We start from the raw sequence: 19,765 nt of genomic DNA, 5'->3' as shown, positions 1-19,765 counted from the left end.
ATCCCCAAATAAAAGTGGGTGTGTGCAGCGGGGGGCTTCTGTGCAGCAAACTGGGGTGAGAGCACGGAGATTACTTGTCAGAAGCCAGGATGCCTGACAAGGAGTCCAGAAAGGAAGAATCAGTAGCAAAATGGTCGGTCCTAGCCTAATTGGGTAGACGGTCTTTTTAAGTTGTAGGCGCCATGTTTCAGGAAACTCAAGTACAGTTATGACTTTGCTGCCATTTTGGATACTGCCATTCACAGACACTTCCTTCCAAAGTTAATTCTTGCAATTGATAATATTATAACCATATTTAAAGGGGTGGATTAGGAATGTTGTTCTACATTGGGTCTGTGTTCTTCATGAGAAGCTAATGATATACCTGTTTGAATAGTATTTCTAGAAGGATCAATATACAGAGGGTACCCAAACCATATAAACACATTTTAAGAAAGAAAAACTGTATTAAAATTGTAATAATATACCGATAACAAAAGATGAATACAAGTCACGTTTGACTTCTGCAATTACAAGAGGTGCTCAAAGTTGTGGTAACAATGTCCAGACACTTTTGATTACGACAAACTACTGCTTGAGCAATGTTGACCAAAGTGTCCACTTGTATACATTTTTTTGGCACCCCCGTATATGACCAAACCAGTACAATAGCATCCTGTCCACCACTGATTCCTCTTTCCCTAAATATTTTTATATGCTGGTGCCAGAGCGAACACCCCAAAGCACAGCATCTGTGGTCGCCCACTCTCTGCTCCCAGATCCAAATTCTCCTTCAGCACTCAGGAATCTTCATATTGAAATCTAAACTCTTTGTTCCTCCATTCAAGTTCATAATACGCTAGATTTGTGCCCATGTGCACTGTACTTCTGCCAGAGTAAGGGCTTACTGTGCCCACATAGCCCGTCCTCCCCCTGTGGCTTTGTGAGTACTGTGTGCACTTGATGTACCCTTTGCTGGCTGTTGTTTCTTTTAATTGTATTAATGTTTAATAGTTCACAAGGAACATTATTCCCCTAGCCTAGATAACGTACCCTCTTCTCTCTGGGCTCTCATGACATGTGCTTCCAAGTATCCTATACCACTAATCTTATTTTTTTTAGCAGAGGAAATCAATTTAATATTTTTGGATTTTCTACATGTATATTTAAATAGTTAGTTGGGACTCAGGGCGTAAAATATAAGCCAAACTTGAACATTTATATTTATTTTTGTTAGCCATTTATATTCATTACTCCAGCTATAGGCAATGAGTTGGGAGTGGAGAACAGCAGAGTCAAACTATAAAGTGTATATTGGAGAAAAATAGAAAAAGCAATGCTAGTGAAAAGCATTCCCTGAACTTCTGAGTCATCATTTCATAAAACTCTTCCCATAGTGCCAGCAAGTGCTGAGGCCTTCCCAGCTGAGGGAATGCACGGTCTGTTTCCGCCTTGGGGGAGAGCATAGTCTTAGAAGGGAAGGAAAACATGCAAACAAAATGATAGCAGCCTAGTCCTCTAATAGTGCAACAATCTTCAAATACACTGGGAGTACTGAGAAAGCAAGATTCCCCCAGGCTGAGGGAACTTCATTAGGGATAGCTCAAGAGAGCAGGGTACCTGGAAGTCACAATCCTGGAGACTGGGAGATTTCCAGGAGAAGAAAACTAGGACTTCCAAAAAAAAGAAAGGAGAACCATCAGGAGATCAAAGGGAACAATTTTTTTATGGGAATGTTACTAGTCTAGTGTGAGCAGAGAACATTTGAAAGGCCACCATCAAGAATTCCAAGTAGGTGTTGGACATGATATTAACTTCTGCCTCTGAGCCTTGTATCAAATCAAGTGAGCCTTGAGCAAATCAAGTGAGGCGACAGATGTAATACCAAGTGTGCCTTCTATTCTGATCATTGGCCATGATTGCTGCTCTGAATTCTTGCTCTAAGAATTGAAATATATTTGGATGTCACCCCATCAAAAGTCCTTTAAATGCATGAGGCACAGATCTTGACGCACAGTGAACGTTCACTGTTCATGTGATGATGATCTTCATCACCATCATCATGACTCTCCAATATAAGAAAAGTTAAAGAGCCAATTAGCTAATTCCTTTATTTTAAAGGGGAGAACTGTGGCCCAAGAGAGGAAGTGACTTATCAAAGATCAACTTAATGGGAGTGATACCTTGCATTAGCTAATGCATTTCAAAAGCCTTTGACACCCATTGTGTCAGACACAGACAATGGGAAGCAGGACCTTATTTCCATTATTAAAGAAAGTTAGGTCGCTTGTAAAACTGAGTTTTTAAAATGCTTTTTTCAGGCCAGCAACATTTTCATGTTGTGAAACAATGGATTGACCAGAATATTTGTCCTAAGGCTTAATTTATTTTTAGTGGTGGGATAGAATGTGAGGCAAGACAAGATCTCCAATCTCATCTAATATCTCTTAGCTCATTCACACTGAAGATTTGGGAACTGAACCAGAGATGTGAAGTGACTTTCTCAAAGTCACACAGCAAGTATTTGGAAGATTCTAGCCAAGGTGTCCTGCTTATACTGCACTACCTTTCCTACATAGGAGACAAAGGAGAATAGAGAATGCCAAGTCAAAAAAAAAAAAAAAAAAAGCCATACAGTCGAGCAAAGCAGACACAGTTCATAAAAACATTCCCTCTTCTGAAGGAAGAGCATCTTGAAGGAAAGAAAAGTGGGAATGTCCATCACACCTTTAAATTCTAAGCTGAAAGAAATTGCCCAGAAAAACACAAGATGTAGAAGCTAACGCCATTGAGTTAGCTCTTCTGTCAACCAGATTCCTGTGCTTGGCCCTAAAATGTTCCAAGCCTCAGTTTCCACATCTGTAACATGGCCATACAAAGAACACCTGCCCTGCCTCCTTTTGCTGGGTTGTTGTGAGGCTGGGAGGTAATCCGGTAAAGGACATCTTAACAGTGAGCCTGAGGAAGTGGCAGTTAGTGAAAGGTGGAGATGATGCTGGACTGAGGGCCTAAATGTGATTAGAAATAAACAGGAAGAACAATGGTGAATCCCTGCCAACAGCAGAAATGCCTGGAGGGAGACAGTAGAGATGGAGTGTAGAGAGAGCTGTAAGAACCCTTGGCCAGACAGCAGCTCAGGGAAGAGGGGCTGGGTCTGCCAAAGGGTTAGGCCTTTATCCCGTAAACTGTAAGTCTTGTCTGGAAAGTTTAAACTGAGGACTTCCACGCTAATTTTAGGTCTTTAGAAATCTCTCTCAAGCAAAAATGTCAACAATGACTCTGAAAGAGACACTGAAGTCCAAGCAGTGTTTTGGAGGTTTATTGGGGACTTCTACTGGGAAATGGAGAGAAATTAGCAACATTTAGAGCAAGGAAGAAGTCAGTTTCTGCAGAACCTGCTGAGTGATGGAGGTGACTGACTTCTAGCTTTCTGGTTAAGAAAATTGGGTGGATAATGGTGCTTCCAATGAATGGAGTGATATTGGAAGAATGGGTTGGGTGTCATGTGGAATAAAGTTTTGGGGCCTCCTGATGAGAGAGGATAACACATTCTTAAAGGGGATGGACTTTCACTTCAAGAATACGTGGGTTTTAAGCTTGGCTTCAGCACTTTCCAGGCATCTACGAGATAATGAAGACAAGCCCAGGCCCATAAAGAGTACGACATGACTAAGGCAGGAGGACAATGGTGGTGAGACTGATAGTTGTGGTGGTGGTCCGGGTAAGTGTTCCAGACGAGGAGAGCTCTGAGTACACTTAGCACATGGTCAGTGATGAAAATGTGGGAAAGAATTACATCATCATGGGCTGTATATACAGGAGAGAAAACTGGGGAAGAGAGAGCCCTGCAGGACAGCAATATTTAAAAGATGGACAAAGGAAGAGAAGTTTACCTTGAGAAAAATCGGTAGTGATACAAGACCAGAACTAATCCCTGAGTGAAAGGTGATGAATAGCAATCTTCCACTCAAGTGTACGCTCCGTGAGGGCAAGTACTGTCATGGTTGTCTTTGCATTGCCAGTCACAGTGCAACACCTGAATTAGTGTAGGTGTTAATTCATGGGACCTACCATAGCACCAATTTTGTGTGTGTGTGTGTGTGTGTGTGTGTGTAGGTAACAGGTGTGTGAATGCATGGGCATACATGTGTTTCATGGGTGAGTGTCACATATATAAAAATTGAATTGTTTCCATATTTTAGGACAGGGAGAACTAAAATAATGTCAATAATTTGTTTAATTAATACCTAATTTTCTTTATGTATTAAATTAGTCCAACACACGCAAAAAGGTATTTGGGATAATGATGGCATATCTGGGATATGTACAAAGAAAGGAGCTTCAGGAAAGTCTAAAGGCTTAATTTATTTATCCAAAACACAGCAATAGTAACGTGTTGGAAGGGGGTGTGGGGGGTGATGCGTGTGAATCTGTATGGACTTGGTTATTGCCATTCTCCTGGGAACTCCAGCGTTCTTGGGGTCCTTCTGCAAATATCTCCACTATCCTGGCTCCAATAATAGAAATCCCACTTTAAGAAATTTAGAACTGAAGAAAAAATAAATATTTTCTTAAAATATTGGTAAAAATAAATAGATGAAGGTAATTAAAGGAAATTTAGAATCTCGGGATTCTCCTACACATGAGTATTGTAAGCACTATCTTGCTGGACTAAACCCAGAATCGTGGATTTGAGGACTTACGAAAGTGTGAGCAGATCATTTGTCTATTCACTGACTTCAGAGATACCTAAGTGGTCTCTAATTTGCCTTTGCAGGAAGTCTTGGTGATATAAAGCAGAAAACAGATTTATGTATTAGAGCCAAGTGCATAAAATTCCAGAAAAGTAACAGTATATCATTAGACAAGTTGTTTATCCTCTTGGAGCCTTATTTTCCTTTTCAGTTCACAAATGACGAAATGTCAACATTTAACCTCTTTTCTGGGAGCACAGAGTGAAACAGCTGATGTAAATCACCGGCACAATGTTTACCACAGAGAATGTTTTGAGGAATCCCCTCCTTATGCTTCCTACCTACTCCAGGTATAGGATGAACCAGTAAATGGTGGGTTGATGATGTGTGAATTCAAAAGATCTATGCAATTCAGTTGCAAGAAGTATTATAGTTACCTATGTGGCTCCATAGTCTTCAGTCAAAAAGATCTGGTGATGCTGCAGTAATAACCCTGAAATCAATGGCTTGCCACAACAAAAGTTTATTTCTTGCTGTCAGTATACATGTTTCATTGTTTCAACTCTATCCACTTGCTAAAGAACCCAGGAAATCGAGAATTCCTCACCTGGCAGCTGGACCGTCTGAATTCCAGGTCTTGCATTCACCTCAGCAGAAGAGAAAGCTGGATGGTCACACACCAGCTCCTAAATACTTGGACTCAAAAATGACACATGTCATTTCCACTCACCCAGCTACACAGCCCCATCTTACTGCAGGGAGTCCATGTAAAATGGGGAAGTCCGTGGACATTTGGTGAGGAGTAAATATTTCTGACAAAATTACAAAATGGCATAATACATTCAGTTGGAATTGCAGACACCATACATCTAGCTGAACCTTAAATTAGAACATTTTGTGTATTTTCCATCCCATTCCATTCTCCTAGAGAATTGTTCTCACACTTGTGTGTATGTGTGTGTGTTTTGAATCAGTCTCCCTTATTTTATTTTTTTAAGGTTGCATTACAAAATCATTACTTTTCATTGGCTAATCACTTGACTTTTTTATTTATTAAGTTTATTGAGGTGACATTGGTTAATAACATTATGTAAATTGCAAATGTATAATTCTATACTACATCATGTATATATTGAACTGTGTGCTCATCACCCAAATTTGATGATTCCGTCACCATAAATTTGACCCCCTTTGCCTTCTTTATCTTACTCCCACCCACTTCCCCTCTGGTAACCACCATACTGATGTCCATGTTCCTGAGTTTGTTTTGTTTGTTTGTTTGTGAGTTGCTTTCTATTTTACATCCCCCATATGAGTGAAACCATATGGTTTTTGTCCTCTTCCATCTGACTTATTTCACTTAGCATAATACTCTCAAGATCCACACAGGTTGTCGCAACTGGCAGTATTTTATCCTTTCTTAAAGTTGAGTAGTATTCCGTTGTATATATGTACCACATCTTCTTTATCCGACCATCCATCAAAGGATACTTCCGTTGTTTCTATGTCTTGGTCACCGTTTATAATGCTGCAATGAACATATGGGTACACGCATCCTTACAGACAAATGTTTTCAAATTTTTCAGGTAGATACCCAGAAAAGGGATTGCTGAGTCATATGGTAGCCATCCACAAGTTTTTAAACTATAAATTGATTTCATGCTCAGCTAACAGTAAAAGGAAATTTGTAGACCATATACAGATGAGCTTTCTCATTTTCTGGACTTAGAATAAAAATAGTGACTGGCTTCTGAGGCTCTGGCTAGCTCCGATCCTTTTGGGGCCACCAGGGAAGAGAGCCCCCGGAAGTGACCATTGGCCATGGTGCCCTTCCCTTTTCCTTGGCTCCTCATCTTCTTCTCTCTTTTCCCTTTGGTACCAGTGCATCTGCCTCTGCATTTTATATTTCTGTATGTCAGGCTGATTAGCATACTTTGACAGATTAAAAGGCTAAGGTCAAACCAACAAACCCCTAAAGAAGTACTGCTAATTATTGTCATATGATTTTTTAAAAAATATTTTGCTCTTCAAAGAATTTATCAAGGAATAAAATTCAACTTTGTATCCCAAGGGTTGTTTTAATATCAGTTTTAAAAACTTTTTTTTTTAAATTGTTTTAAAAAAATGTCCCTTTGCTTTCTGTGTTCCATGTTGCAGGAGAGCAATGAGCAGATCCCAGGCTGGTCATCTCCACAGTGGTGGTCATTTCCACTTCAGAAGAGCTTCTTTCTAGAGTGGCACACAAAATGGCAAACAGTCTTGTGATACTGTAATAAAGCAATCCATGGCTCTGTCACTGCCTTAGCATCCATATAGAAACCCAAAGTTATCATCAAGAGAGGAAGTATAGTGACCACCCCAAAGGCCCGACAGGTTAGGGGTTAGACTAGTGTTGCTGTGTCCGCGTCTGAATCTCCGTGTCATCCTTTGTGAGCTGTGAGACACTGGGCAGGCTATTTATTCCCTCCAGGCATCAGTTTCCTGATCTGTAGAATGGGGACTTGGGAACATTGCAACACATCCCATCAGGTTGAGGTAAATGGATTTGGAAACGTGCCTGGAACTATAGACTTGTTCACTGGCAGCACTTCCTTATTTGGGTAGTTTTACCTTCACGTTATCACCACAGAGTGGTTGACCTCTTAGATGTTCAGAAGTAAAATTCATGTGTTTTTAAATTTCTAAAGAATTAGTCATCTGGCTGATGGGTATGCAAAGGTAAGTAGCCAAACCTCATCCATTGCAGGTAAATCACCCCATGGCCGCAGATAGCACTCATGAGAAGCACGTCAGCCAGGCCCCAGCCCTGCCAAGAGCAGAGCCTGGCATAACGGGGTTGGGAATGGCCAAGTTATATCTCTAGTCACTCATTAGATTTTTAAAAAATCAATTTGGAGAATGACAAGTGACTGCACTGCCCCTCAAAGGTCTTTACAGTTTGGCTGGGGAGCTATGGCTTGTGACCAAGTGGCTTATGACAGGGGGCATGGGGTTCAAGAGGAGTTTGAGAGAGAGTAAGTAAACTGGGGAGGAGCGGGGGATGGAGACAAGAGTGAGAGGAAAGAGGAAGGAGTGAAAGCATTAAATTCAAAAGCTAATTATTCAACGTACTTTGAAAAGACAAGAACAGGACAGCCTCCAAGTAAGAGGCATCTAATAGCTCAAGAAAATCTCCAGTGAAGCCGCTCGCTACAGGTGAAAGGCCAAATTACCAGATCAAGTGGCTACATTATCAAAAATTATTCTATTGATTTCAGCGAGGTGTGTTTTTCCTGGGATAATTACCACCATCTAAAATCTCCTTTCCTGCTGATTTGGATGGAGCAGGCAGCACCTTCTCCAAGTTTCAAGTTGTTCAAGATGAGTACATGCCTTTGTGTGTGTGTGTGTGTGTGCGTGTGTGTGTGTGTGTGTGTGCGCGCGCGCATGTCTACTGTGAGAGTCGGGTTAACACTGGCTGAGAAAGGCAGACAGGCTGATACTATTCCCAAGGCCAGCGCCTTTGCCGCTACTGAGAAATTTGGTGCAATGAGTGTCATTTGCACAGGGAAGGTTCTGCGTTCTGGATTTTCTGGGACATTTTCTACAAGGGATCCCACTTGGGGGGAAACTACCCACTGAGTCATTAGGGGAGTCCTAAACTTATCTAAGCACAGCTGGAAAGCAGAAAGACAAAGCATTTAACTTCACACCTTATGGGCCCCCATGGGGGTGCACTTGAATCAAAATTTGAGGGAGGTGGGGTGTGAGGAATAGAGGTATTTCTAAATTTATTTAGATTATCAACTGCTGTCTTTATTTTTAAGGACGACTATAAGAAAAAGAGCATTTTTATTGAGGTATATTTGACGTACAACATTGTATTAGATTTAGGTGTACAACATACACAATATACATGGGGAAATGATCACTGCAGTAAGTTTAGTTAACATCCAGAGGAAAAGAACAGGTACTGGTGCAACGATCCACCTGTGAAAACTGGAAAAGACTCTTAGAAGTGCATCTGTTTTTTAAGAGAATAAAATGTTCTCTCTGCAAGTGGGAATATAATGCCATTTTAATAATTCAGATAGATTGTTCCCCAAGAATGATTTATTTGGGGTATAACAACAGGTGGACAATTTCCACTGGCCAGTGGATAAAAAGTGTGATGAATTCAGTGTGTACATTCCCTTCTGGTGGCGTCAAAGCCCGCATCCCAATCTCCTAGCTACCGTTCTCGGCTTCACAGTTGGTTAATGTAAAACCAGGCTGATACAGGGCGTCTGGCAGTTTACGTTTGAACTCGAGCCAAGAGAAAGCGTCTTTCTGGTGTTGGTGAACTTCCACCTCGCATGGGTCCAGAGAGTGCTATTGTGCCCATGAATAAAAGCATTGAGGCGGTGGTACAGGGAACGCTAAGCCAATTATCCCTGCATTTGTTCTCCACCGGACGCCGCCTACTTCCTGGGACTCCTCCCGTGGGTGCTGAACATATTCAAATCTGTCCCTAAAAGGTTTAGTCTAGGTTGCTTCTTCAGTACTGTTTGAACATTAAATATGCAAATAATCATCATTACACTTCCAACAATTACACATGTTTGCGAGCACCGTGTCAAGTGCTGGCAGCAGAGCAATCATTTGCAAAGACAAATATTCCATTCCAAGAGATGTCACGCTGCTTCGAAGATTCTTTTTCTTTTTCAATTTTTTTTTTTTTTTTTTTTTTTTGTATTAGTAGCCACATTGCTGTTTCTGAAAGCGTGCAAATGAACACAACAGTGCTGCCAATAGCTGCCAGGTCCTTCCCCTCAGCAGAGCAGGTGTCAATCATCGTCAGAACCAGCCAAGGCTGGGGAGCAGCACCCGCATGGGATGGAGGAGGCCTTACACCGGGCAGGGGCTCCAGGACTCCCGTCTCCCTCCCGCGGCCCCTCCGTGTCATCGCTCCTCTCAGAAGGGGCCTCGGGCCCTCAGAATATTTTAATTCCTGATTTCTGACTATATTATCAGGTGTCTGTAACAGACGAATTATCATTTGTAGCTCGGAGGTTATGTGAAAAGCTGCCTGAAAGCACAGGGCGTGAGTCACAGCAGGGGCATGGCTTCTTGGCTATGCATTTTTATCCCTCCATCCCATTTTCCTTCTCTTGCCTCCCTTCCCTTAGCTCTGGGCTCTCCCCCTCCTGCTTCTCCACGTAGTTAGGGATAATTGTCACCGTTTGCTTTTATCGCAACCGAAGTGGCCGCTTAGAGGGGCCTGGACTTGAGTCAGGACTAATCTTGCCTTCTCCCAAAGTCATAAAACCCCAAGTCTTGCAGGGCCCAATTGATAACCCTTGCGCTTCTTTTCCATGAAAGACGGATGGCTCTGGCAAGCTTGGGAGACTGAAGATAATGGGATTGACTTGGTACTTAAATCGCAGTGAACCAGGACAGCATAAGTAATTAGTGAATTGGATCCATCCTGGGGTGCTAATGATGGCTAAGTCAGCCCCCACGCCATTCTGCAACCGGCAAGAGGCACATCCATCTCACACAGATAAAAACCAAAGGGACACTGCTCACAGACACCATTTATTCCTTCTTTAGTGCACAATTTATCCTAGAAAGAGGGGGAAAAAAATCTCATTTTCGTCAAGCGATACCCAGAAGACCAAGTGACCAGCTTCCACCAGAGTTCATTTTGATCACAATACGGCTGCTGTTCTTAATTAAGAAAGTGTAATTAAGAGAAACTCTACATTTATCTTCTTATCTTGTGTCGACACAGATTCTCACACATTACCCATATTTGTTTACAATTTGGTTACCGGCTTCCTATCGGTGAGCCAGTGAGGAGCCTTCATTTGCATTGAGGTTGGGGCATTATAAGGATTTTGAAAATGTAAGAGATAAATAGCTAACCACAAGGATAACTTTTAGCATATCAGGTCCTAGTTTAAAAATATATGTGTGTATATATATATACACACACACACACTCACACATACATAATATTCATGTATGTTTACATATATAGACATACATACATAGATAGTTTACATATATAGTGTACATATATAGGCTACGTATACTATATATTCATACACAAACACTGGTAACATGATGTATCTTTACATTTTCCCTCAATTAATTCAAGTGTAAGGCATATGTGTACAGACTGGTCTGCTCTTTCATTTTTCTTTTTACACAGAGTGATGGCATTTTATGAGGATAATTTAGATAAATGTCTTTTCGTGGAGTTCACTTATCCTTCCAGCAAACATGATCGACAAAGAGCCACAAAAGATGAATGACACTGAATTTCGATCAAACATATGTCTGTCAGTGGAAAAGACTTCAAATGGGCATCTTCCTTTTCTTCTTCCCCTCCCCCACATATGATTTCATCAACAACTAAATTGCCCAGGAAATACACTTTTGTGAAAATACACTTTTGTGGAGATAACCAGGGACTCTCAGAATTAAAAGTGAAAACGTGAAGCAAATGCATTTCGACTCAAAAGTTAGCAGCAATCAAACATGCCAGCCTGACAATTTTTAGGTGGATTGATCAGAACAAAATGTGACAGACTGTGAGCCTCGTTCCCTCAGCTCTGTCATGGCAAAGGGGTGTTAAAGCCAAAAAACAAACTCTGCCTCTTTGGTCAATTTGAGTCCATGTCTTCTGTGGTGACCACGTTTCTGTGAATCTTTCGTTAGGGGGCCAATTGAAGTTGTAACAGATAACGAGAAAAGCGAACATAATTGGTTAGTAAGAAACTCGCTTTTAACTAATTTTCCTATACACCCCATCCACCAACCCATTTTTTTTTTTTCAATTACAGTTTACATTCTGTTTTGTTTTAATGTGAGCTTTCTTTCTAGTATTCTTCATTTCCCAGTGACTCGCTTCTCGGAAGGCATTTTCATGTACATGTGAGGAACATACACACATCAGTACATTATCATATCAAGGACTGATCTCCCTGAAAGGTTTCTTAATATTTAATATTTGAGTAGAAAGCTGATTAAGCGAGCACTCCCTTTTCCTCACAATCTGTCCCTGATTAGGAGGTATTTAGACTAATGTCAGATGAGAGGGGGGCAGGGTCTCACTGCCGAGAGTATAGTGGAGAAATTTAGTTTCTTCTTGGAGCCCAATAAGTTTTGATTTGAGTTTTTTTCTCAATATGGATTTCTCTAAGTTTCAGTCTGACTAAAACTTGACTTTTATGTTCAAACTGCACCAGTTTGTATTCACGGTCCAAATTATGTCTATCGCCCTTGAGCAAAGAAAGTTTATGTTAATTGTATGATTTTGCTCAGAAGCAAGGTCACGTATGTGTTGAATGTGTGTATAGTATTCATACGAGTATTGTTTAAAAGAGTTCTTTCCATTAATAACTTGTGGTTTTATTCCAAAAATATTTTATTTTAATTCTTTTCTACATCTACCAATGAATAATGTAGACTGATAAAAAACAAACAAAAAAAAACACTACTCTTTCCCCTAATATCATCCTTCATGTAAACAGACAGTTCTACCATTCGCACCACCACAGTAAAATTAAAATATACATATCTTTCATTTACTTGGGGAAAACTAGCGACATGCTAAAAATGTTAATTTTAAATTTTAAAAATAGCATCATACATCAAGAGGACTTGAATTGAGAAAAATACATTTATCTCTTCAGGGGAAAGTGGCACTTTTAGAGGGTATTTTTTAGGGAGATACATAAGTCTAAATTAGCTAAGAAAACTCTATTTTCTAAAAAAAAAAGTTATCAGATATTGAAAGCAAATGTTTATTTACATATTATAGCAAAGTGGGTAAGGTAGTGGGTGTTTCGTCCGATTGCCTGGGTGTAATCCCGACCTCATCAGTCATAGAATGTGTCTTCTTAGTCCAGGTCCATCACCTCTCTGGAAGTCGGTTTCCTCTTTGATAAAATGGGGACAATCATAATCCCAGCCTCACTGGGGTCTTGTAGAGTGGAATCAGTTTATCCCCATAAAGTGCTTAAATAATACCTAACACATAGCACAAGAAAAGCAATCAGCAGTTTTTAAGAAAGTTGTATCTTATCAATAAATGTTTTATTTTTTCCTATGTATAAAGGATTTTATGTTTCTACCAAAACTCTGGTGATTTCTAAGGTTTTCCACTGGCTAAAGAAAGGAAAACCATCTTACAGATAATATCTATGCAGGGCTGCTGTTGGCCATTGTCAAAGGGGACCCTGGTGAGGAGCTGATGAGATTCCTGAGGGTTCAGACCAGGCAATGGTCAGCCCTGGGCCTCCATCACCCCAGGGCAATGCTTAGTTCGTGCTGTCCATTTAAGGTCTTTTCAGTGGAGGATGACTCCTATACCCAGACTTCTCCCCCTTAGAATCAGAAAAGAACAAATCAATGTGATGCTGGCATTTGCTACCATGAAATATACTTTGAAAGTGAGCACAGGACTTGAGAGTTGAAAGTGGGACTTCCCCTTTGTATAGCACCCATCATAAGCAAATTATCTGATTTGGGATGGTCCTAATTGTGGGATTACGTTTGAGAAATAAGTTTAAGGTTATGTTAACATTACTGTACAGTGCTTGGAAATTAATAGTGAGGTGGAAATCAATGTCTTAGATGTAAATCCAATTTTTGTTTTTTAATTGTACCTCCTTCTGCCCCTGGACACAAAACACTGACCACTAAAAATGTTCCCAACTTTTCTTCATGGATTCATTTGCATAGTAATAAAAATTTTTGAGTATTTTGAAATTTTAAGGAGAAAATATTTCACAAAAATTTAAATATCTTTAGGCATGATGACTGCTTTCCTACACGATTCATTCTTTTCAACTTTGATATTCATCATGGAAGAGTTTCCACTTGCATGATTACAATATAACAAGATTTATGCTGCTATCTGAACTTCCCCTGCCATAAACGGAGAGTTCCTTTACTTCGTGGAGTCTTTAAATGGAATCCTGGCAGGTGGAATAGCCACTCTCTCTGAGGCGTAGTGTTACATGGGCAACTTAGACGAAATCTATGAGGTATTCTTTCTATGAAAGAGACTGAGAGAATGGGAGAGAGAAAAAATGTGAGCCAATGATTAAATGAACTTCAGGAGCATTTTCATCTGGGAGACAAGTGTGAATGGAGGAATAATAAATGACTCCCTGCCTTTCTAGAAAATGATTGGTATCCATTGTCTATTCTGGAAGCCATCTGATAGCCCTGCCATCGACCAATGGGCATAGAAAAGTTTACATAAAAGAAAAGGGGTCAGCTAATAGAGAGCAGAGGCTTAGCCAAAACAAACTGAAATGCTTCATTTCACTAAGGTTTGATTAATGGGATATTAGACACCTAAGACCGTTAAGACAAGAGCTAACTAGCCTTTAGCAAACTGTGCTGTGAATCACACTTCACACATCAAGATGTGAGGTAATGAGATTCTCAAAAAGTACTACATTTAGAAACAACCCCTTCAACTCGAACACACAATTCCCAACTCCTGCCAGTTGCTGGCACATTTCCATTGGAGAAGTTGGAAAGGAAGCTCTGGTTTTTTTTGTTGTTTTTTTTTTAAGGGGTAGTTTGTGTTTGTTTGTTCCTGACCACTGATAGCATGAGCTAGCAGCTGGTGTGAGAATAAAGGAAAATATGTGTGTATTGGCAGCAGATAATTTATAACATGGCGTGATTATTCTCTCGGAGTCTTAAACATCAGAACTTATGGCTTAAAAAATAATAATTCGCATGAACAACTTTACAGCCTCACATCAAGAGTTATTTGCTATTGTTGCATAATGTGGGATTTTCAAAAATCTCTCCTCCCGCTCCCTACTCCACCCCAAGATTAGTGTGAATTCGCGACCAACATGATTTGCAATTGATCATTCTTGAACATTTAAAATTTTTGTTAAGGATTTCATTGCCATTACAGGCCGGTTTTTTTTTTTTTCTTTTAGCTGCGATGTGAGCTCTTGGTAAACCTACATCTCCACCTAGTGGTGCCAGGGAGCAGTTAATTACTTCACTTTTCAATCTCAAGCAAACCAAGATTTTGTCCTACTTTGCAGCCGGCACCAAAGTCCTTGGCCGCTGTGTGGTTGAAGCATAATATTAAAAGATAACATTTTAATCTCAGGATATTTTTACTTCTTTTCCATCCCCCATATTTTTCTTCTCCTCAGCCCTTAAAGCTGACATTATTAGATTGCAAAATAGCTGGAAAATATTCCTCCCACTCTATTTTTCATTCTTACACTGTGCTCAAAGGCTTTGACCAAAAACTCATTTGGGTAGCAAAGGATCATCTTTCAAGATTCCCCCACCCCTCTCTGCTTTCTTATTCTTTGCCAGCTCACTACTTGGCAGGCGTTTCCTCTGCTAGAGAGGCCAAACAGAAGTTTCTATATAGATGTCTCTAAGCTTATTCTCAGTCTGCTAGAAAAATTACTTACGATGCTCCCTCACCTTTCAGGTTAATGAAAGTGCCATTTCTGCGTTTGCCACCTCCGATCATCCCAAACAGACAAGTGATATCAAAACTCATTTTCACGCACAGCTCAGCCCATGCTTTCCCATTAAGCCCTGAAGCCCATACTTAGAAAGAAACCATTTAACCACACTAATACATCGCAGGTTTATATGATTTGAATAATCAATAAACAATTAAGAACATTTTGCTTCTTTAAGACCAAAAAGACTTTTGAACTAGTCTCAGTTAAAAGGAGAGAGTTTGTTTTGCTTTTAATTTGATTTGCAAGATTATAGAGCACCTGCCCCCCAGAGATGTTAGTTTAGCCAATCATACAGATTCTTCTATAGTTATTCCTTCTTGCCAGTGGATCCAGCATTAGCATCATCTGCATTATAGTGAAATGTAAGAGCCGGGGCTTTTTGGCTGCTGTATGTCTAGAAAAATTCAAGCTAACTAAGACAGTCGCGGCTTGCTAATTCCTGTAATTAAACACCACTTTTAGGAGGGGATATTACACTGATTGAAACTGTTGCTGCTCTATTGGACCCCAAAATCTTTAATAATCCTACCCTGAAATGTTGAATTTCTTTGTACCTGTTAATTAACACCTATTAACTTATATAGAAGGAAAAAGCAAGATGTATTTGTCAGTTTGCTTCTGCTCTAACCTATCTTTTCCTTAAACTTGCTGCTCTCGCATGTGAATTCTTAAATTGCCGGAAAGCTCCACATGTAGAGAACTATAAGGAAAGCAGTTTAGAACATTGGAATTCTTCGAGCATTTTTAACTTTCTCCACATTTAGAGCAAAACGTACAAAATTCTTTCGCTCAGATGTTTAAATTCATCATCTGTGCTATCCTCATCAAAGATCAATGGTGCAGTGCCTTTTTCCTCATAACTCCTCAGTTGTTTTCCAAAACGCCGCCTTCACAGATAGGGAAAATTTTGCTCGGTTTGGTTGCTAAAGCATTCTCAATATTATGCTCTCTAAGAAGGAACTGTAGTTTACCATCCGTTTGCCAGACATGGCTGCAATTACATGGAAATAATCAATACAACTTCACTCCTTGAAAGCCCTTTGAATTTTCCCATACTTTTAAACATAAGTGGAAAATGACTAATACATGAAGTTTTAAACTAAGGATACTTCAAGCTTTGACAAAAGGACCAGTCCAGAAGGAAGGAGCAAAGAACCAGACAGATTGTCAGACTGTGTCACACAAAGGGAGACTGGTTTTAGGTATCGTGGGTAAGAAAAAGTCTTCTGGGTTTTGATGACTATGCTTGATTATAGTCTTCTCGGAATCACCCCGCGGCCGCACTGCAGCACAGACTCTGCACAACATTCAATCTCTCTTGGGCCAAACTGTGACTGTGAAGGCCTCCATGGGACGGGCCAGGACAATCTACAATGTGGGGACATCAGAGGGTTTCCAGTAATGCCTACAATGGAACACACACACACACACACACACACACACACACAAACACTTTACCCCTTTCAGTCCATCAGCCTAATGCTCAATGACTCCCTAAATTAATGTGAACCCAGTATTTTAAAATTAAGTACTTAAGAGTTGTAAATGTCATTTGATAGGTGATTTTTAAGCTTGGACTGGACCTGTGGGTTGCTTCTGCCTTCTCACCACGCTCCTAACCCCATTGCCTACTGATCTATGGTGGGGAAGGCGGTTGGGGGCAGGGGAAATGTTGCAATTAGCAGGGAGAAGAGATGGAGGTTTGCTAGTAATTAACTTGTCCATCGTAGAAGTCTTTCTGTTTTACCCGACTGTTTTGGCCCCGTGACAATGGACACCATAGCTCCTCTGAAGTCACCAGGTATCACTGTTACACATAGACCCTGTTCCATCTGGTGAGCAATTGTTCTTTATTATCCAGAAGCCTTTGCTGGTCTGCACCCGCCTGTGCTACGGCAACACCCAACACTGGGCACCAAGCAGAAAGCCCTCTCAGTACCCACGGACACATCCCCCAACACAAGCTACCTTGTTTCCCCAAAAATAAGACCGGGTCTTATATTAATTTTTGATCCAAAAGACCCATTAGGGCTTATGTTCAAGGGATGTCATCCTGAAAAATCATGCTAGGGCTTATTTTCCAGTTAGGTCTTATTTTCGGGGAAACACGGTAGTAATGAGTAATGAGCCAAGGGGCTTCCAACCTTAGCCACACACCAGGTGGAGCCCTCTCCACCTCCTCCCCCACCATGAGGTCTCAGACTCCTGTCACCAACGACTTTCTCCTTTCTTCTTCACGCACCAACAAAAAGATTCCCGCCCTAGACAAAGAAGAGAATGTGCTCCAAGACAACTGGCATGGTTTTAAAGTTGACACCTTCAGTGCCAACTATTGTGAACCTATCGTGAAACGCACCAGTTCTGCAATACAGATTATGTCATTCTCTGTTCTTTTTATGGAACCTCCATGTTCAGACTTAAGCAATAGCTTGACGAAATGTATTCTATCATGAAAATAAGATTCCATCAGCAAGGCCCTCCCTGTCATATTACCCAACAGCTGACCTTTAGCACAAGATGAATGGCTTCCCTGTTCCAGGACTGGAACACCCTGGTCCAGAAATGACTGCCGATCTTTGAGGTTCAGGATCCTGACATGATTCCAAGAGCAAGTCCTGTGTTAAAAACCCAAGGACACTTGGGAAAACCCAACACTTGGTGGTTGTTCTTCCTTATCACTTGTGCCAATTTTGTCTGTTCTTTAAATTTTATCCCTCTTTTGTATAAGGCAATTTACCACCTCAATAAAGGAATGTCAAATGGAAACCAAAAGAATCAGCTCAGTAATAAACTGACACCTTTTAAAAGAAACACAGAATTCCATAGCAGGCTACAGTGTTCCCACATGACAGCAGGAAACCCAAACTGGATGCTCCACAGAACATACCAGAAGAACAAATGAGAAATTTTGTGAAAATATAAAGAGACTGAATTTATTTCCAGTTAAAAGGGTATAAAAACTACAGACTTTACAAAATCAGAGATTTGTTCTAAAGTCTCACATTGATTTGAGTATGTCAGTGGTGGGGAGAAGCCCAGTTTTTTTCCTAAAGTCAAGTGTCTTTCTGTAAGGATGGGTCCTAAAAGGAGTGAATTTTTCATTCATTGCATATGAAGCTACTAGAGCTCAGTGGAGTGGTTAGAAAAATTGAATAAGATTGTCACTTCCTGCTCTCTTTGTAGTCCTTCAGCTCCCTACCAAATATAAAACTGTGATTTTGGAATTACTGGATGGATAGATCTAGAGAAGTCCAAATTTTGTGGTCCGTCTCTAAGGCAAACTGTATAAGCAAATCCTTGGCTTATGTTTCTGGCCACATTCTCTAGTTCCCTCACAGAAATGCTACAACACCTTTCTCAGAGATGACAAGAGTACTTCATAAGGAGTTCTCTAGTGAGCATTTTCAAATCCCTGTGCTTAAACTACAGGTATTATTAGGCCTTGGGAAATACCATCACCATCCCAGATTGAATGGCAGAGTCTAAGAGTGGGACATCGGAAGAAACCAAATGTGTACGTTCAGCTAAATTCTATAGTTTTTTGCTCCTTGTTATCCCAGAAAAAATACCAAACTCCAGTGCCCAGACTTCAAGGCCATGGTGACCCTCTTAAACAAGCTCGTTAATGCCTTGTTGCTTATAGCAAGCATCAGTGCACACTCTATTTATGTACCTGTCTCCTCGTCTGTATTTGATGTAGTTAGGAACAGAACAATCGATGTTTATCTTGATATCTCCTAACAGTCACTGCAATATGCGGTTTGGGGTAATACTCAATAAGTATATGTTGAATTAATTGTCCCTCACGGAAATAAGATCACAATGGCAGTGGCTCTTAATTCTTGAAATGTGCTACTTTGTTGAGTCATTCCTTATATGTACGTGGATGTGAATGTGTGCGATGTGTGTATGTGTCAAGTATTTCTAAGACTCATCTCATGTTGGACTTCTGAGAATTTATGGTATGATTTAAATAGAGCATTGATTGATGAGAGATTAGAATAAATTCTCAAAATCCAAGCATTATCCCACGACTTGTCACATACAATTATTTCAACAAGTCTAAAGTTATTTGAATCAATAGTACTGGAATTGCAAAAATCTGATTGCTGGACATAACATTAAGGCTCATACTAAAACTTCTTTATAACAATAATTCAAAGAACATATCAACTTAAGGAATCATTTTAAGTGCTCCCAAGTTTTAACGTAACTGTAGATGCTCATGAGAACAGAATATCTCAGTATGTGCCAACCCACTTATGAATGATCAGAGAGTTCAAATAGATCCTTATATTCCTGCCCTCTCCCAAGTTGAAAATCATAATAAAATTATAATGGCTTTGAAGTTGCCTTTTATTATTTTGTTTACTTTTTTCATATTATTTCCAGATTCCCCTCCTCGCTCTCCAAGATCCCAAATTTCTTCCATCTTTTATATTCTTCCTAGCACGAAGATAACATTATACAGTGAGCACTGTGGGACCATGACATCTCTTCCCTTCCAACAATCTTCTCTAGATGCTCATTCACCCCAAATTTTCAAATCAAAATGAAGAAAAGCAAGCTGCTATATAGTACATGAGCCCTTTCTTTTTC

The sequence above is a fragment of the Rhinolophus sinicus genome, linkage group LG05 (genome assembly GCF_036562045.2).
Source record: "Rhinolophus sinicus isolate RSC01 linkage group LG05, ASM3656204v1, whole genome shotgun sequence".
NCBI lineage: Eukaryota > Metazoa > Chordata > Mammalia > Chiroptera > Rhinolophidae > Rhinolophus > Rhinolophus sinicus.
This window is presented reverse-complemented; position numbering follows the sequence as displayed.